Source organism: Panthera onca, chromosome C1 (assembly GCF_046562875.1).
Source record: "Panthera onca isolate mPanOnc1 chromosome C1, mPanOnc1 haplotype 2, whole genome shotgun sequence".
Classification (NCBI taxonomy): Eukaryota; Metazoa; Chordata; class Mammalia; order Carnivora; family Felidae; genus Panthera; species Panthera onca.
In genome coordinates, this window is record NC_138346.1 from 30,983,819 (window position 1) to 30,997,129 (window position 13,311).

The 13,311-nt window shown below is 38.5% G+C and overlaps 1 protein-coding gene across 5 annotated transcripts in view; it reads right to left on the bottom strand.

Moving 5' to 3' along the window:
* The window catches only part of PARD3B (par-3 family cell polarity regulator beta), a 1,001,728-nt gene that overhangs the window by 334,409 nt on the left and 654,008 nt on the right, over window positions 1-13,311 (bottom strand). The gene's annotated exons all lie outside the window — the stretch shown is intronic.

The window sequence follows — 13,311 nt, forward strand, 5'->3', positions numbered from 1 at the left end:
CGAAGTGGAGGGAGATCATCTGAGCAGAGGGAATACATGTGCAAAGGGCCTGGAAAGAGAGTAAGTTAGCCTGCTCCAGAGACAGCAAGTAGGCAGGTGAGGCCAAGTATCCCGAAGGAGGAGGCAGCAGTGGGGATGAGGTCAGAGAGGTAGGCGAGGCAAATGAAGATGGGCTTTGGGGGTCATGGTAGGAAATCGGGATTTTTTTCTATGAATGATGAAAAGCCACTGGAGAATTCTAAGCATTTGAGGGACATGATTTGATTCATGTTTTTCAAAGATCCCTTGGCTCCTATGAGAGCTGAAATGTAGAGAGAGCAGAAGAGGATGGGTGAGGAGGCTCCCGAAGGCCTGAGGTGATGGTGGCTTGGGCAAGGGTGGGAAGGAAAGCTTTGGGAGGTATTCCCATGGGGCCAACCTGACTTCCTGCTGGATTAATGTCACAGGTTTGTTGGAGGAATATTTGTTGGAGGAATATTTGTTGGAGGAATATTTGAAAATATAATTCAAGTTTAACTCGATTAAGACTTATGGCAAACCGTAAGAAACTCTTAAACTGAAGGTTGCGGGAGGAGAGGTGGGGGGGACAGGCTAAAGAGGTGATGGGCATTAAGGAGGGCACTTGTTGGGATGAGCACTGGGTGTTATATGTAAGTGATGAATCACTGGGTTCTACTACTGAAACCAATACTATACTGTATGTTAACTAACCGAACTTAAATAAATTTTTAAAAAAGTTATCATGCTAAGAAAGAGTTGAAGGTTTGGACATTTCTTTTGCAGAAGAAGGCAGTGTTCAACCAGAACTGAAGGTGTTTGCATGTGGACAGGAAACGGGACCCAGACTGTGAGTATCATGTGGCCTCAAGGCCTCAGAGTGAACACACTTTCCTCAAACTAAGATTTTGTTTGACCTTTGCAAAAAAGCATGCTGATGGAAACATGAAATTGGTCAGCATTGCCCAAACTTCAGCAATTTGTGTCACCGTTCCATAATATTTTGCCATGTTCACGTATCATGTTACATTTCCTTACCAATAGTCTTTAGAATCTCACAGTCTTTATGTAAAATCGCATTTTACAAATACATGTAGCATTCCCATAAATGGAAAAACTGTTTTGCTAGTGTATACTCATAGAGATACATACTTTTACAAAATGGAAAGTACTTGCCCATATAAATCATTACAAGAGTTCGTGGACCACTGGATCACTACACCAACCAACAGCAGCATTTTCTCTGATGTCTGTCAGTATAGCAAGTAAAAAGCCTCGGTCATCAGTTGGACACCAATATTTCTAAATAACTCCCTGATGGCGTATCATGATATTTTACAAATCTGCTTTTTCTTTCCCGTGTGTGTGTGTGTGTGTGTGTGTGTGTGTGTGCGTGTGTGTGTGTGGCTTGCCTGGTTTAAGAGGGTATACACCCTTTTTTGGGTGTTATTATTATTATTTTAACTGACTGGTTAATAAAAGGGTTTTTGTTCAAAAGGTAATTTTAAACCGCTTTGTTGTTTGATGGGGTGGAATTTATAGGTTGTTTTGTGTGGATGTGTGGTTTCTAATTATCAATAGAGTGGGAATCAATTTGCATTTGCTTACTTTAGCAAGGAGAAGTAATCTAGGTTGCTTTCAGTTTTCTCTGTCATTTTTACATATTCATCATTAGTCCTCTTATAATTCTGCTTTTATTGGACACAGTTGGGCATCATGAGCCTTTAAAAAAGACCCTTTTTTTTTTTTTTTGTACATGGCATTGTGTGGGTGCCTTACTGAATAAATTACAAGGACTTAAGTTACTACCTTCTAGGATACCAAAAATTGACGGGGGGTTAAAATTCTCTTAGGTATGTTTTTCATTGGCCCTTTCTCCAGCAACCTATAAATGAGGCATCTCGCGCTAAAGCTCCTTTCCATTCCCTTTGCCCCGAAATACTCCTGGGCCCCAAGGAGGCTTCCGGCATGACTCGGGGATCCAGCCTCTCCCTCCCAGAAACCATCCTTTCTCCTGTGGTTCTTCTGTACATACTCTGTGACAGTCCCTATGCTAAATCCTCCCATTTGTATAACATTTCTGTTAGTAGATTCAGCCTGTGCAGTCTTACAATGTTTAAAAATGGTTTTATTTTTTAAATCCATAAATTATTCATTATCTAATTTGTACATAAACTCAGTCTCAATGTAAAAATTCAGATGCTGTAGATAAAGCAGAAGTTTCCCTTGTCCCTCAAACTCAGGCTGCTTCCTCTTGGTAAAGGTAACCCCTGTTACTTTTTCTATGTATTTGCATTTATACTTAAGTACATGCAATTTTCACCGTTTGTTGTACTAAGCCGTAAGCACCTCAGTGGTCAAATCTGTATTCTACACGACTTTGTATCTGTAGTACCTGGCACAGTGTGTGACACATGGAATACTGGTTTAATAAATACTGGTTTAATAAATGAGTTATCTTTGGTTACTCCCCTTTATGCGGTAGATAATCAGATTCTGCCCGTATAAGAAAAGGTGGGCTGTGGGATTATTAATGATGTAAAGGAGCCACAACTACTGATCAAAGGAGATTGAACACAGCCTGAGGGAGATCTTGGGGGCTGACCAGCTATGGAACAGAAGTGTGAGTTAAACCAAAATAGACTGAGAGTAGTCAAATAATATAAAAGCAGAGCCTAAAGCCACCTGAAGTTACATAAGAAGTTAAACTTCTCTCCAAGAAGAGACCCTTGCCTGAGGGTGGTAGGGAAAGTTTCTTAGGAGAGTTCAGCTGAGGCTCTGAGGTGTGAAAGAGCAAGATAAGGTCTGATGACGAAAGAGAGTATCTCTGTGAGTCTGGAACATGCATGATGAGGCCGATGGGTCAAGTGGCAAGAGACAAGCCTGGAAGGGCAGGCCATGAGAAGGTGATGCAGGGCATGATATGACTTGCTACAGATGCTGAAATTCGTTGCTGCCACAGAGCCTAAATACAGGAATGAACGAGTGTCTCATAAGTAGGCAATACTCTTCTTGAAATCCTCATTGGGGTGCCAGGGTGGCTCAGTTGGTTAAGCGTGTGACTTCGGCCAAGGTCATGATCTCGCGAATCTTGAGTTCCAGCCGCGCATCGGACTCTGTGCTGACAGCTCGGAGCCTGGAGCCCGATTCAGATTCTCTGTCTCCTTCTCTCTCTTCCCCTCCCTGCTCATGCTCTGTCTCTCTCTGTCTCTCAAAAATAAATAAATGTTCAAAAAATATGAAATACACATTTTTAATGCTTGTCTTTCTTGCCTACATAAAGCAATTTTCATTCATGAGCCTCAAATGTGTATGCATGTAAATATATACACACAGTTCATCTAATATAAAGTCATACTGACATTATCAAAATCAATATACACTAAGTGACTCTCACTATTAGTTGGCAATTTATCAGATATTAAAGACAAAATCTAGGCTTTGGCATATTATATTATGCAACATAGATTTGGTGGTCTATCACGCAGGAGCTCATCTTCAAATTTCCCAGGTTGGGTTTTAAACCTGTCCTTGCAATACACCCATTGGCTGATTTCTAGTGAGAAAACTTAAGAATTAAAGCCATTGCTAGAATGACCACATAGGCATTCAGTTAACACTGGCAGACTAGATTTTTTCACCAAAGTTGAAAATAAAAGGTCTTACAAGCAGGTAGCTTACAATCCCTCCAGGTCATCGGAGTCAGAGAGTCTCCGTCTTTTTCTCCACAACAAATTTACACATAAAACCCTTTCCTTAGAAGAGTGATTTTAAATTCTAGATCTCAATGTAAACTTTCCTAAAATAATGATGTAGGAACTGAAAAGCCTTATAGCTCTTTCCGACTATGCTGTTCATGAGGGGCTGCCATTATTTAAAGCTGGTAAGCATTGTCCAGTGATTTTATTGAAATAGTTTCATTGCAAAAAAGTTCACTGAAGACATCCTAAAGCTAACCATAAGAGAAAGAGGATGGAAGCAAGGCTCATATTGTAGGTTCAGATTTATAGGTACTATGTTTTTAGAGACTGTGATTTGCTTTTGCCCACGGTACATCCAAATTCATACAGTAACTGTCTGACTAATGATGGCATTTTTGTGTACTTTTTATGTGTCCTTCTGTTTTCTGTGGCTCCTACTATTGTTCCTTGCCGGTTGCAGAGCTAATCCAAAGTTGGGTACAGATAGCTCAGCCCATAGTACAGTTCTGATGTCAAACATTCACTTTGTATTTATCAACCATCATGTAATTAGCTAATAACATTTTTCGCCGCAGATGTTCATTCTAGCATTTAGAAACACTATTAGAATTGTCAGTTCCAAACCACTGTTTCTAAATGTACAAGACACATATTCCCCGTGGATGGTGAAGTTTGAGAGTTCAGCCACATTTGAAGAACTTGACATATATAGAAATACGCTCTTCTCCTTGTAAAATTACTTTTCGCTTGTTCAAACAACTCAAAACATTTTAGAAACTGTAAATTTTCTAAATCAGCACACACTTAAGCATACTAAATTTTATCTCCAAAGACAGACTGTCATATTCTGAACAACAAGGGAGACAGGATAACAAAGAATTTTGTTATTGAGAATTTTGTAATGTAAATATTAATATTTAAGGGCATAGGGAAAAATAAGTACCAAAATATACCACATCAACAAATGTGCACTGGTGCTTAAATAAAATAATTTGTCCTGTGCATGCATATGCATATATATATATATATATATATATATATATATATATATATGTATATATATATATATGTGTGTGTATAATATATATGTATATATTATACACACACACATATATATATATGAAAAAGAAATATAACACAATTAAAGTAAAAAATGTAATAAAGAGCAACTATAAATAAACACAGATTTTGTGACAGTCTGTATAAATTTGGAATGAAACATGAAATTTTGTATATAGAAGCGTATTCAATTCTGGTGGGTTTCAATGTCAGAAGCTTAAAGGAAAAATGACTAGTCTTGTGCCAAATTAGTCTTTCTGTTACCCATGCTGAATTTGGGGAAATTTTGAGAAGTTTAATGATTGTTTAGGTTATTAAATCAGGCAAAACTGGTAGCAATGATATTTGAATTCACAAAACAAGAGATTGCTGAAATGTAAGTTGACAGATCTGAGCCTCAGTTCTGTCATTGACCAGCTGGGCCTTTGGTGCGGGTGACTTTCCTTCTCTAGGCCTCAATCTACCCTTTACAAAACTTGATATACTAGAGATATATACTGCTCCACTTGGTTTTAACATTCTATTATTCCACCACAAATGGAGAGTTGAAAATCTAACTGAAAGAGATAAATTGCATTTTAATTCAGGGAACAACTGTAGCTCATCTGCAACCCAACCCTTGAATGTAGCATGCACGTGCATGTGTATGTGTAAATATATTTCTTCATAGCTGTCTATTCAATTTTGCTTCGATGACTTAAACACATTTCAACCTAGGTTGCCTACTATCTAAAGTGTTTCTCATATTCTTGGCCAGCTATGATCAACCCTGTAATGCCACCATGTAGACTTGGACACCATCAAGAAGATGAGACCGTTAACAGCATTTGTTTATTTATTTATTTATTTGAGATAGAGAGAGAGGGAGAGGCAGAGAGACAGAGAGAAAGGGAGGGAGGGAGGTGGAGGAGAGGGAGAGGGAGAGGGAGAGGGAGAGGGAGAGGGAGAGGGAGAGGGAGAGGGAGAGGGAGAGGGAGAGAGAGAGGGAGAGAGGGAGAGAGGGAGAGAGCGGGTGGAGAGAGAGAGAGAGAGAGAGAGAGAGAGAGAGAGAGAGAGAGAGAGAATATTCTAAGCAGGCTCCACACTCAGCATGGAGCCTGACACAGGGCTCCATCTTACGACTGTGGGATCATGACCTGAACTGAAACCAAGACTCAGACTGTTAACTGACTGAACCACCCAGGGACCCAAGACAATCAACAACCTTAATTTCTCAACCCCACTACCTACAAATTTATCTATGCTACATACATCACTGCTACTTTCCCTATAATCTTGGCTCATCCTCTTCAAGGCCAACTGCTATAAAACTACAGTCTTAATCCTATGCCTTTAACACTTTCCTCTTTCTTCATTCTCTCACAGCATCTCTTTCCTCTCAGTCTACAAACATCGTTTGGTGTTTCTTGTTGATAACAAAGAGTAGAGGAATCAAAACAACTTAACTTCTCTAGATACATCTCTTTTCTTTCTCTTAATGTTAACTTTCTGGAAAGATCACCTGTGCTTCTTTCTACCTCCCATTGCTCCTCAAGGCATGCCACTTTATTCTCTCTTGTCTGTCAAAACTCCCTCTCTGCTCTCTTGTCTGTCAAAACTCCCTCCACTGAAATGATAACTAATGGCCATCTCTCAATTTCCAAACCTAGTGCAACTTGGGCATCTTCTCAAAACTTCTCTAACCTTGGGACCATTTCCTCCTGGAAACGTTCACCTTCTTGTTCTTCAGAGATATGATCTGTTTACAGGATATAATTCATCCAGGCCATCACTGAGTCTAAACTGACCAAAGCCTTCACTGAAAAGTGAAGATCAATCCTCTTGGCAACTGCAAAGCTATCAAAACAAACCGGGCCCATCACATCTGCCATCCTCAGTCATTTCCCAAGAGGAGGAACCCCTGGTCATCCATTGCCCTCTGGGCTGCCACCTTACACCACTCTGGCCATATTCCCATGTGATTCATGGTCCCACTTTCCCCTCCATCCCAGACTCCTCCATTTGCCTTCTTGAGTTCCCACTATCCTTCTATGGTTGACAAGATGCTGTTCACTTTCAACCTGTTCTCTAAAAATTTCCCTGCCTTAGTTGAAATCTACCTCTCCACTAAGAAATCTACTTCCCTTACAACCCTCATTCTCACCCATATCATGCTGGTCAGGGTTGGGAGGGGGCTCAATGATGTCTTTACTTCTCATTTCCACTTTCAAGTACAATGGTCACCTATGCGCATATAAAATCCCTACTCCTTCCCAGCTCATACCACCCTGCCATACTTCCCTCTACTCCTGCCTCTCATTCTACTCTACTACCTTTACTCTCATGTGACTTAATACTCCACAGCTCTGGCACATATGGGTTTCCTCTCTATCTACCCTATTTCCATCTTATCATTCTTGTTATCAAAAATACTTTCCTAAGCAAACCACTGTTCCAAGGAGAATAAGAGGCATGCATAAAACCAGGACCTACACTGTAGGTTGGAGCTAAGCCCAGCGAAACACTTGTGAGATCAGCAATTCGCAGCCCACATGAAGACAGGTGATCAAGAAACGTTTGCTGTTGATTTTGTCATGCAGCATAGTTATAGCAATAGCTGGATGATACACTGAGAATCAAATTGGATCTTCTTCCTCACTCACCAAGTTTAATTAAAAAACCCTCACAAACTCAAAGCTCTATTTCCTAAATATGTTTAATTTCCTTTCCATATCCATTGTGATTCACTTGAACTTATGTCCACACCATCTCTTATGTGGACTCTTGCAATGGTCTCTTAATTCTTGTCCTCGACTTTTTGTTTTTCTTTTTGTCCTTCAAGTCACCACAGCAAAGTGATAGTAGTAGAATATAAAACTGGCCAATCCCCTTCTTTAATAGGTTTCAATTCTCTGAGCCTGTAGGATAACATTGACATTTTTCCATTTGATAAGAATTCTGCATGATCTAATCTCTGCTTACTGGCTCAACCTTGTATCTGTTACTCTCCACTCTGCATTTGTGACACACTGAAATCCTTATAGTTTCACGAACATACCACGATGTTTCAAATTGTCATAACTTTCCATATGCTTGAAATGTGTTAGCTTATTGACCTTTTTTATTTCTCAGACTTCTATTTATCTTTCAGATCCTGCCATGGAAGCATTTCCTTACTGAAACATGACAGCCATCCCCCAATCCCAAGCAGAATCAAGCAATATTTCCTGTGAGACTTCTGCATTGTACTCTTTAGCACAGACGTACCAAACCAATATTTAATTAGGCATTTATAGGTCTTTTTCCCCTACCATTTCATAAAAAAATTTTCTAAGACAGAGACCATGTCTTATGTCATTTTCTATCTCCAGTACTTGATACAACACCTGTCACAGAATGGGCACTTAATAAACATGAGTAGAACTGAAATAATTAATTTTGAAATTTGATTTGTAAAAATATGTAGACTCTATCTACTCATGAAATTCAGAGATGCACACACCTGCACCATATCTGAGTAGCAAAGACTCTAACCGCATTTCTAAGAAGGCTGATAGATTTATTTCTAATTCAATTTGATTCATTGAATTTCAGAGACCAGACTATTCAGTAACCTTTTACAACATAGGAAATACCAGAGTCGCTTCATAATCAAGTTTGTATAGGAAGAATCCTATATATATTGCTATTTTTTTAATAACATCCTGAATCCCATGGAAAGGTAAACCAAGCTGGAGGATGTGAGAATGTATATATTTCTCGTGATGAAAGTTATATTTAACCAACATAACAAATGACCAAAGCTTAGAAATTACCTAATAAAGATTTTTGTCCAAAACTATAGCCCATATAGTGTTACCTTAACCAACTAATGAGGAAAGAAACAGAGTTTAAGTCCACTATCTACTGACTCTAAGATTTAGGTCCTTATCAACAATAACAATAAAAAGCCACGAAAAGCAGTATCCAATTAAGACTCACGAAAAATGACCATAGCTGGTATTCCAAATTTTAAATGCATACTTTAATTTAGATAGTCTATAAAAGTATGAAATACTAAGACTCAACAAAATATATGAAATGCCACTTAATAACACATTGCTCTTGTATTAAAGGGACTATCTCATCACCTTTTGCTTTTAAGAGCTCTACTCTAGCTCTTTGGAAAGATCTAGAGATTTCTTTGGCCACACTTGAACATTCGAAATATAAAGTTTACACACAATGCATTTAGAACAGAATGTAAGGTCTGCCAAGTTGGCGACTTGCATATTAAACTTTTGGCCTTTGCCTTAAGGATACGTGTCACATGCACATTTGCTATAATTTATACACAATACATGCACATCACATGCATATTTTCTTATACATCTCTTAACTTGGCCTAACTTTCATATAAATAGGTTATAAATACAAATAATTTATATCTACATACACGCATACACACATGTAGGGAAACAGAGGCAAAAATGATCAGATCAGATGTCTCTCCCATGCTCACTGAGTTACAATAGTCTGTTAGAGAAATTATACTTATGGTATTCCTTGTTCAGCTGGAGTTTACCAAAGGTAAGCAAGAATTCATGGGCTATCTTGATGTGTGTGTCATGTCTTCCAACTAGAACTGTATTCTTCTCAGTTCCTGGGACTGAAGTGTTAGGCACATGCTGGTGGAAAATCAACTGGCCAGAGCATAGGCTTTAGCGCACAGTATCTCGGCTCATAACCTAACCCGTACTAGTTACCGGCTGAGAGAGAAAGTATTTAAATGCCCTGAGCTTCAGCCTGCTTACCAGTAAAATGTAAGATACCAAATACTTACTGGCTTCCAGGCACCTATACAGAGATATCCCCTTAGACTGTTAATGAATATTTGCTCATTAATTGATAAACTTATCTCAGAGAAGGTCTGGACTTACTGCCAACCGTTACTTTTACAGACTTGCCTGTTTTACAGCTATATAGACAGGTGTTTGAGAATGTAAGAAATTAAAATAGAAATAGGAAAGCTTTTTAGTCCATTTTGCTAATTAATATGTCAGAGCTCATAAAGAAGAACTCATCGGCTTTCTTCAGTACTGCATCATCTTAAAGAGCTGGGTCAGCAAAGATCTCTGCAGACAGTCAATACATATTAAAACAGTTCCAAGCAGTAAATCAAAACAAAAAAAAAAAAAAAATTAAGACAGAGTAAAAAAAAAAGTAAAATTTATAAGTCCTTTCTGTCGGAATGTTGAGGAGCATTAAACTATCAGTTTAGGTGTCAGCTCAGAATGTAGGGCGCAGGGAAGGAAAGATTGCCTTCTCAGACATAGTTTACGACACTGTGTACAGTCAAAATTAAGGTATAATTTTAAAAAAAGCTACGCCAAACTTGATGTCATCTTCTTTGGATTCTAATGTTCCTTAGAGTATTTAAATCATCAAAAAAAAAATGGTTTCATTGCTTTAAATATACCTTTTGCTGAAGTTTCTTTAGCCCTCTGCATTTACTAGCATTGGGGTTTCGTCAGAATTCAATGAACAAGATAAGGGGAAAAGTGAAAGACACCTTTTTGACTTTTAAGGCTCTCTGAAACTTGTGATTTTTCTTAAAGGAACCAATTACAAGGCATTTTGTTCTTAATCTGTCTGAGATGTCTCACCATTCCATAGACATTGACACCTCTTATACATGGAGGAAGACCATACAAGATCAACCACAGAATCATCCTGCCAGCTTCCTAGCTAAGGTCTGAAATACAATGCACTCAGGGGAAACCCCTGAGGTAAAATGTAGAAAAATCTCAAGAATACTGAATTGAATCCAGAAGGAATGAGGGCACACTACATTTTGGGCCAAAAATGTTAGAATGATTTATCTTACCTGAGCCTTTGATTTGATCAGAGTTCTGAAGAATCAACCATTTAAAGCTTAAGCCCAGGAAAGGATGCCAAAAATATTGTCACAAATTTGGGAGGTACCCAAGGCAGACCAACAGATGGAACTTGGCACGAAATGGCTCTCTACACTCTCCGTAGCTGACTCAGAAGAAATTTTAACTCCAATGAATTTATTAAAATGTTGAATACCATCCCAAATAAGAGGATGGATGATAGATTTAGGGCAGCACATACAATTTAATTTAACTTCCTGATGGTCTTGGATGGTATGAAAGCTGCCCACATTTCTATAATTAAAAAGAGACACAGGGAGATACTCTCTCTTTTTAGCAAAAGAGATAATCACCTTTTTACTTAAATATTCTGGAGAAAAAGATTTAAGGGAGAGAAAGGTGAAACAAAAAGACACCAAATGATCTCTTTAAACACTGGCGAGACAAGTGTGATCATGGAACATTAGACATTATAATCCAACTAGTAACTTGCTTAGCGGTCACAGACTGTAGCAGAATGAGACTTCAGTTATACATTAGGTGCGTTTTGAAAATGATTTTGTAACTGAAAGACATTACCAGAATCAAAAGGACCCTTAATCTTTCACTGTCACTGCCACGACCGCCACCAAAGCCTCCCCAGAAACTGCTCTGCATGCATGTGGCACACATAGGGGAGCGGCATTTTACTCGAGGAATGAGTTTTTGAGGATCACTATAAATTCAAGACCAATTTTCCAAAGGAAATAAATGTAAAAAGTGGGGGAGGTTATATTCTTGGAGGGTATAAATTTATAACCTTAGTTGCAGATTTTCCTTTAATGTGGCTTTGTATTTTCTCAGAACTGTGTCTAATGTTTTAGAGTCCGTCTTAATGTTAGAGACATTAACTGTCTCACTTAATATAACTCTAGACTGAATAGTATTAGGTGATTGCCTCTCTGCTGTGTTTTCTCTGTTTTCTGGTTGTTCTCAGCATTTGCACTGATGTCACAGATGGCCAATGAAAAGCTCAGTGATGCTGTGAGAGGGCACACGAGTACTCAGAAGTGTAAAATAGTGAATGTTGTATGAGCAACTCATTAGTAACCAGAAATCTTTAAAACACCCAATATATTTAAGCATCATGGTTCACATGGTCTAAAGACTGTTGGTACTATTTTTATCAACCAGCTGGAGTAAAGCTGCCATGTGGAGCTTACAATTAACCTACCTGACAGATTTTAAATTATGCCACTTTTGTCATTTCTTTTTTAATTTGGAAGTTATTTCAAGTTTTGAACTTAGGGTAATTCTTTATTAATATGTTTTATATCATACTATACAAAGACATATTCAATTTACTAAAATACTGTAGCAATTTACTACATTGCAATTTATTAAATTCAATTTACTAAAATACTGAGTTACTAAGATGTTCTCATTTAAAAAGAGTGGCAGTAACTTTTAGTTACTAGCTAACAGGAATTTTTTAGGAAATTAAGTAAGATCAGAGTAAGATTTGATTTTCTGGAAAAAAGCTAGGAAGTTTATTTGCTCGTTTTCAAAAACCAAACTGATAAAAAGTCTTAAAAATTGCTTCTTGGGGCGCCTGGGTGGCTCAGTCGGTTAAGCGTCCAACTTCAGCTCAGGTCACGATCTCACGGTCCGTGAGTTCGAGCCCCACGTCGGGCTCTGGGCTGATGGCTCAAAGCCTGGAGCCTGCTTCCGATTCTGTCTCCCTCTCTTTCTGCCCCTCCCCCATTCATGCTCTGTCTCTCTCTGTCTCAAAAATAAAATAAACATTAAAAAAAAAATTGCTTTTTTTTTTTTTTTTACCTTGAAGCCTACCCCAGTACATAAAAAGGCTTTAATCTTCAAGGGTGAATATGTGTAACAAAGCTCACTACAGCAGTACCATTTAGGATGCATTTAAGGTGAAAGTAATACAGGCTATCCTTGGGGTTCCTTGGTCATGAGAACTTCGTTTTCAGGCTCCTAAAAACACTTGTAGTAGTCGAGGATTTAATGAGCAAGGATGATGGGGAAAAGCAGCATGTTGGCAGTTTATCACTTTCACAAAAATCTTTTCTTTCACAGTGATCTAACCTCTTAGGCTCTTTATTAGGAGGAGCAGAAAAGAAAACAATCTAAGAGTTGTGAACCAGCCCTTCCCTGCTGTTATCACAAGAGAATATGGAGAAAGAGGAAAAGAAAAAAAAAATCATAATCTTGCCCTGGAACATGATAGAAGTAATGAAGCATCAAGGCCACTTACTGCTGGAAACATAATTAGCACATAAATGCAGGAGACACTCGGTGACAGGAAAGACTTCTTTGTTTCAGAAACAGGGTTGGGGGGCATGTCAACAAATTGTAACCCTTCTGTTATTTGGAGTGGCAAGCCTAAGAGTAAAATGGATCCTTTCTCCCAGATAATGCACCCATAGAGGAAAGGGATCTCACTGTAGTATTTGCTAGCTTAGTAGCTTTAAGTGTTTTCAACTAACGTGAAAAAGCAAGGATGAAGGGCATAGAGACAGAAGCAGGCCACTTGCTAATGAAGGGAAAGTTTGGATTTTTGCCATGAAGGTATCACATACATAACAGAGAAAGATCCAGAAGACCCTTAGGGATCCCTGTGGACTTCCTGTAGAACCTCTAAGGAAGGTTCATTCATTCCTCAGTCAAAAGAAAGATAAGATAGTCATCTGGGGTGT